At 34.3% G+C, this 7,542-nt stretch overlaps 1 protein-coding gene across 5 annotated transcripts in view; it reads right to left on the bottom strand.

Moving 5' to 3' along the window:
- Nucleotides 1–7,542, bottom strand: part of LOC106879894 (inositol monophosphatase 1) — a 39,201-nt gene that overhangs the window by 23,725 nt on the left and 7,934 nt on the right. Inside the window, exons 1-2 of one of the 5 annotated variants that reach the window (XM_014929634.2) lie at nt 4,428–4,510; nt 3,662–3,783 (exon numbers count right to left, since the gene is read on the bottom strand). The exons of 1 other annotated variant lie outside the window; for it this stretch is intronic. The gene's annotated coding sequence lies outside the window, so the exon portion shown is untranslated. 3 more of the 5 variants (XM_014929636.2, XM_014929635.2, XM_014929633.2) reach the window with 3 other exon arrangements.

The raw sequence follows: 7,542 nt of genomic DNA, 5'->3' as shown, positions 1-7,542 counted from the left end.
AGAGAGAGAGAGAGAGAGAGAGAGAGAGAGATAGAGAGAAGAGAGATAGAGAGATAGATAGATAGATAGATAGATAGACAGACTGATATGTATATGTTTGTGTGTCTGTGTTTGTCCCCACCACAATCGCTTAATGGATATTGGTGTGTTTATGGCCCTGTGACTTAGCGATTTGGCAAAAGAGTTCGATAGAATAAGTACTAGGCTTACAAAGAATAAGTCCTGGAGTTGATTCGTTCTACTAAAGGCGATGCTCCAGCATGGCCGCAGTCAAAGTCTATGAGGATTGATTTTAGACTAAACGGTCACAACAATACAATTAACAAGAACAATATGACAACCCCTCCACTGCATGCCCACCATCACTAACATCGAAACCAATGCAGCCCACATCATCAACCCTATTCAACTGGCTACAAAAGACATCAACATACACGCTAACATGTGTGTGCATGAGTGCATGGGTCTGTGTGTGCATGAGTAATTGTGTACAAATGCATGTGCGCATGCGCAATTAGTCATAAGTGCAAGGGGTAAATTGCCATTAAAATCTGGTGACCCTTCAGCTAACTGCAATCATGTAGTACTTTCTCTTCCTCAGTCTTTCACCTTTTCATCTTATTTTAAGTATTACATCCACAGGAGGGCAGTGAGCTGGCAGAATTGTTAGCATGCCAGGTGAAATGCTTAGCGGTATTTTCTTTGCCACTACATTCTGCGTTGAAATTCCACCGAAGTTGATTTTGCCTTTTATCCTTTCAGGGGTCAATAAATTAAGTACCAGTTGAGTACTGGGGTCGATATGATCAACTATCCCCCTCCCCACAAAATCCAGGCCTTGTGCCTATATTAGAAAGGATTGTTATATCCACAGGAATAACACAATGTTCTGCTCTCACAGAGCAGATCTTTACTGGACCTTTATTTTAATATTCATTCATATAGTTAATTATTCACTTATTAGGTGGTTTCTATAAAGACTGCTCTGGGTATTTACTTATGGAATACTGGGGCGATAATCCATGCTATCTATATATTAATTATAAGCTAAGAATCAGAAAAAAAAAAATTGAAAAAAATAAAAGTTGTGTACAGATACATACATATATTTATCTATGGGCACACATACACAAATATTTATACGTTATGGATATTATAATCAACTCTCATAGACTTAAGTAACTAGAAAGTTTATACCTCTATTTAAGAACAGTAACAACTTATAAGGGATAAGAGGTTGATAGGTAAAGATATCAAAATAAGAAATTATAGAGAATAGTAAGAAAATATATATAACTTACACTTTAAAGAGACAGAGTATTAAAATTTGAATTAGGGGAGAGATAAAGATAACCTCAAAGAAAAGGCAATAGGTATGGGAGTAGTGAGGGCAGTTGGAGGTATTCAGACCAAAGAGGTATTTTATAAGCTGTAAAGTTATTGGTGCTATTACATATATGATTTTATAGTTTCCCAGAGGTATATAATTAGGAGGTTTACTTACATAAAAGCCATTACAAAAATATATAATATGATCAGTAGGGTAGAACATCATAGAAAGGAATAAATAGTTTAATCACCAAAAACATGATGCAATCAGACTAACTAGGCAGGATTATTCATAGGATAGTAACTACATGTAGCATACCACACACCATACCTTATAGCTTATAACATATGCAATGCACTTTAATTCATCATATAACTCAATATCCCATTAGCTTATTATATATAATACTAGAGGGTAAGTTCACATCAGATATGACACTAAAAATTATTTATTTATGCAGCTGAGGATAGCCCTGCATTTAAATTGATGTAATGATTGCATCATTCAATTAAATGGAACCGCTTGAAACGGTCGTACTGCTTCAACTCTTGATATCCTGTTGCTTATTTTGATATCTTTGGACTTTTTCTATATTTCTGACGAAGAGCTCCGCTCGAAACGTGAAATCCTCTTTCTTTTCTTTCCTTCCCTGAGTGTCCAATAACACGGTACTTGTTCCACTTCCTCGCGTTGTTCTTTTTTCTTGCTTGTTCTTGTTTGGATTGATTATATATATATATATATATATATATATATATATATATATAGGTTCAAAAAAACAATAACAAAAAAACAAAAAAACAACAAAGTGAGGACGTGATATGGATAGTGTTATTGGACGCTCAGGAAAGGAAAGCGAGAGTGTATGACGTTTCGGGCGTAGCCCTTCGTCGGAAAGATGGAAAATTCGGAGAATGGAAGAAAGAGGAAAATGGTACCGATGCCCACGAGGTTATATATAGTTATAGCTTACAGACCTTACAAATGTGCAGTTGGATCCACGAATATAATTATAATCCGATAAAACAAACAGGTTTTAAGTTTAGGACCCCTTGTAACACATGCTACGGGCCCAGCCCTAACATAACACAACCCGATTATATAGAGAACGTTTAAAGAAATTACTATCAATTGGTAGAGGTGAAAGGTATTTTGTATTTGATCTGTGCACCGTGGGGGATAACAGATTTCAGACTAGTCCATGAGCTATTTCTGCGCTTACCATGACCTGGGGTGTATAATCTTTCTCCGGACGCCGCATAGAACATACACATGGCATGGTACTTTCATTTTATTAACCGAGGAAAACATCAAAGTGATCACTCGACTTGCCAGAAATAGCAGCCAAATCTCGTTGAAATTGTACCCTACTATCTTTTAAAAAAAGAAAGACTAGATCGATAGAACAGTAAGGCCTTTGATCAGTGTTCTACTTAATCACATGTTCCAATGAGATTGTGCACTCATCAGTATAAGATTTTTACAGTTAATTAATCTTATTTAGCCTAATTAAACGGACCTATGATTAAAGGTATTCAGCTAAACTGAATATCTTTTCTTTTATACTATAGTAAGGTACAGTTTAAGGAAGTTATGGCTGGTTAACTGACAAGGGAAAACGATCTGCAGAGGTCCACTTTGCGAATTCGTTACTTTTTTTTTTTTTGTTTTTCTTTTAGCAAGAGTTGTTATTGCTGATAAACAGATTTTCTAAAATGCATTTGATCAAAATCAAATTATAAGTGAATTTAAATGCCGCCCAATAATAATGGAAATGCAAAACTCATATTCAGCAAATATTAATTATAAAAGTACATGTCAACTAGGAAACGAACAAAATAGATAATTGAAGGGAAATGTAAATAAGATATCTACATTTTGCGAAGAATTGATGTCTGTAATCAATGCGAGAAATATAAATCAACGACAATTTAATATAAATAAATAAAATATTTTTGGCCTTGGTTTAATTGCAACACAGCATTTAGTTGCGATTACATGTTAAAACAAAATGTGCGGCTTTATACGAAACAGTATATGAGAAGGAAAGACAGGTAAAAAAGAAAAAAAACGAAAGTAGACCTATAAACGACCTTGACAGAGAATACAAGAGAAAAATTATGATCGAAGTATACCCAACGTGATATCTTTTTAAAGTAAAATATGTTTATAAAATAATAATTTCTTTACAATATTTACAGGAATAGATTGTTTACATACCCCCACAAATGAGCTTGAAATTAATAGTCTTTTAATCACGTTGAATGACTTGGTCCTGTTGGTGTCACCAAAATAATTTTACTAAAAACACAATAGAGTTACGTCCCTTACCTGTATACTACCCGGCATTATATAATTGTTTCAAACTTTGGCACAAGGCCATCAATTTGGGAGCCGGTGATTCGTCGATCAGATCGACTTCAGCTCTCAATTAGTACATGTTTTATCGACATCTGAAAGGATGAAAGACAAAGTCGACATTTGAACTCAGAGCGTATAGTCAGAAGAAATACTGTAAGCATTTTGTCCTGTGTCTCAGCATTGTATAATAACTGACTATGTGTACCACTATTTTATTGTGTTATGCCATTATACAGAGAAAGACAAGAATCAAATTTTAACAAATGAGTTATTTGACGTATTATATTAAGTTAAATGAAAAACTGATATTCATTTGTTGGTAAAATTCGTACAGTAAATTAAAGTTATGCTGCTTCACTTTTCTGAAAGGTACCAAGTTATCAACCGTCATTTGAATGATTTTCTCGTTGCTACTTAACTCAAAACACTATTCCACATGGAGAATCTCCCGTTATTATTGTAAATTTCACGTTATATATTAAGCAAAGACATTAATATTAATTTTTATTTTACTCAATATAGCGTTTAACAAAAAATTGTCACTTTATCTAACTGCTGGAGTTCGCGAATGTCCACGCTATCGATTTTGTGATGTAATTATAGTTGATACTAAGGGATCTGAATGTAATTGCCTGAGTTCATCTAGATCGAAATTAATATCAACATCGATGCCTCAATTTAGCTGTTACCAACTGATTTGAATCAAATAGAAAATGTAAACTGACAGAGAACTTACCACTTCGATATTTAACTTCTTTTAACTAATCCCAACGGCCCTGCATTTTTGGTAGGATGAGGATTAAAAAAGAAATGTGGTATTTTTATCATAAACGACATGAGCGAAGCAAAACGATTTTACCTTTACTTTATGGAATACTCGTATATTGATAGAGCTGATCTCTAGAATGCAGTTAAATTTATCTCTTGATATAGGTAAGTAATTGTGAAATGCTTTATAATTAAAGTGATGATGATGACGACTGCAAAATGCTTATGTACTATTCATTTTAATTGATGAAAGGGAGGCTGTTACGATGAGAATTCCAATTAAAGCGGCTCTACACCGACTTAGTAATTATACTCAGATGTGTCTGTGTGTGTGTATACGTATGTGATGATTAGATACTTTAGCCCATGCGGTGGTTAATTACATCTTTTGTAGTCTTAAAGTAAACATGTTGCTTTAAAAACACTTCAATATTAAGGCCTCTATGACGAAAATAAGATGCTTAAGTATTAATCTACTTTGTACTAGTATAGCTATATTTTTAGGAAAATTTAGTTTCATTTACCGGATTATAGAGGATTAGATGAGCAAAAAATGACCAGTTACCTCAAATTTCGAAACGATATGTTCGACAACAACTGACCTTAATTTAAGATTCGCAAAGAGTATTACTACCAACCCTCCTATTTAATTTTTTTTTTTACTATGCGTGTTCACACTTAATACTAACATTTATATTCCTTTAGGCTTGTTTCTAAGTTTCTAGTTTATATTATTTCTAAGTTTCTAGTTTAAAACAAAAAAAAAAAAAAAAAAAAGGTGGGATGTCTTTTTCCACATCCATTCAGGGAGTGTAAAAAATTACTTCAAATGAGAAAATGAAATCATATCGCAGCATTCTACTCTCTGGAAACGTGTACCGCAATGAGCAAATGCAATATATCTCCGGAAATGGAAAGTATGGCATTTATGTGTTTCTTTAGGGAAACAACATCGTGATTTGGCTTACCGTAACATGAGCGAATTTTGTGATGCCGCCTTATGTAAATACACATTATTAGAGAGTATTATAGTTCGCTTGAAACTGTAAAGAATAAAAAGTTTTGAATGGTAGAGCAAAGATCTCAATTTAAATTCCTCATTACTTGTACTTATTTTATTGATCCTGGAGAAAAAGAAAGCAAAGTCCACCTCGGTAAGATCTAAGCTAGGAATCGAAAACAAAACTAGCTAATATTATTTAGTTATATATTGTGTTCTGTTTTTACTTTCATACAGTATTACATCTTTTTCTCTTCCTATTTAACTCGTTCATTCTTGTAATTGGGCAAAACACAGTAATACTTCGCAGTACGAGTTCAATTCGTTCCATGACCGAGCTCGGAGGGAGACGATAGAGCAGGGAGGAGGGGTATTGCTGTTTGGAAGGCGAATCTCCTTCCCTTAAGACTTCAGGAAGAACAATTTCTGGCGTTTTCTCTCTCACTTCGCTTATTTTAGGCTTTTTGGACACACTTTTTTCGTTTTAAACTCTTGCAGGTCGTTTCATTAGAAACATATCAAGAGAAGTCTGCTTTTTTCCTGCCTTTCAAAATGAGTAGTGCAAGCAAAAAAAAAAGTTTGTCAATATTCAGAGGAATATTTAAAATTTGGATTTATACCTGTTGTCCACGATAAGCTGTCACCAAGTTATGGGCGAAAAGCTTGGAATTTGTGAATTTTCCAAAGTCCTCTCCCCACCTCTCGGGAAAATTTTCCCACAAATTCCTTTATAATCGTAATCTATGCCGGTTGAAAGGTATTTATATAAAATTTCATTAAAAAAATAACATTTTCCTAAAATTTATGAAGGAAAAACTTGGATCTTGTGAATTTTCCGAAGTATGTATATATATCATCGGCATATATGTATATATATCACTTATCAAACACGAATTTGGCCAGCGTCACTCTGTAACTTCTGACTATTATTAATGTGTGTATCATTGTTTTCTCAATGGACCCAGTTGTTCGCAAACAGCAGCAGTAATTTTCTTCAGCTGAATACACGTCATTGATTACTTTAAATTACCCAAATACGACAACTTTAACAGGAAATAACTTCTAAAATAAAAAATTTTGTAAACCCCATTCTATGTGACACATTGTACCAGTATCCGAAGTTTCAAAGTGTTTAGTTAAAATAATTAATTAAAAAATCTGGCCGTCAAATTGAATAGATCCTTAGAGGAATGTTGTGATGATTAACTTTGTAAAGTCTTAACTCATACTGCTGGTGGCACCACAACACATCGTGCAGAGGAAGAGGTTCTTGTTTCAATGAAAGTTCTGGCAGTCAGACAAGGAAATATGATTGCTTGAACTACACTCCACAATATGCACCAAGATCTGGGTGTGAACATCCGTTTTTGTGTCTTTTTATTGTGTTTGTGTCAATTCATTATCTACAAATTTATATTTTTCTGAATAAACTGTTAATAAGGTATGAATTACTCAGAGGTAATTATTCAAAGGATCCTATTTTGTGGCTTCCAATTCCTTAAATTCCAAAATACCCTCTTAAAAGGGAAGATAATGTAGGGCTATGAAAGGTGCCATTGGTCGCCTGTACATGTAATAAATTTCCCTCTTAATAAATCAAAGAAAAGTAGCATTTAACCCAATATTCTTCTACCTGGGTGGAACATTCAAACTTAGCTAGGAGAGTCGAATTTACAATCGTTAAACAAGGATTGTAAGGTCGTTTAAACCAAACTACAAAGCAGTTCTTGCTAAAGCTTTCATTTGCATCAAGGTGGTGCCCCAGCATGGCGGCACTCCAATGGTTGAAACAAGTAAAGAATGTTATAAATGCACTGAAATCAGATCAGTATCGGCCAAAGAACAAAACGCTACGCGTGTTGCTTGGGTGTAACTCCAGTTGAAGATACCGGCAATTCAGGAAATCATTTGAACTCCGCATATTAGGAGACAATGTTTCATATCATTCAGAATCGTTAGCACGCCGAACAAAAATGCTTAGTGGCATTTCGTCTGTCTTTACGTTCTGAGTTCTAATTTCGTCGGGACCAACTTTGTCTTTCTGCCTTTCGGGGTCGATAAAATAAGCATTAGCTGCGCATTG

The sequence above is a fragment of the Octopus bimaculoides genome, chromosome 3 (assembly GCF_001194135.2).
Source record: "Octopus bimaculoides isolate UCB-OBI-ISO-001 chromosome 3, ASM119413v2, whole genome shotgun sequence".
NCBI classification, from domain to species: domain Eukaryota; kingdom Metazoa; phylum Mollusca; class Cephalopoda; order Octopoda; family Octopodidae; genus Octopus; species Octopus bimaculoides.
Note: the sequence above shows the minus strand (reverse complement) of the source record. Positions and strands in the feature narration are given on the sequence as shown.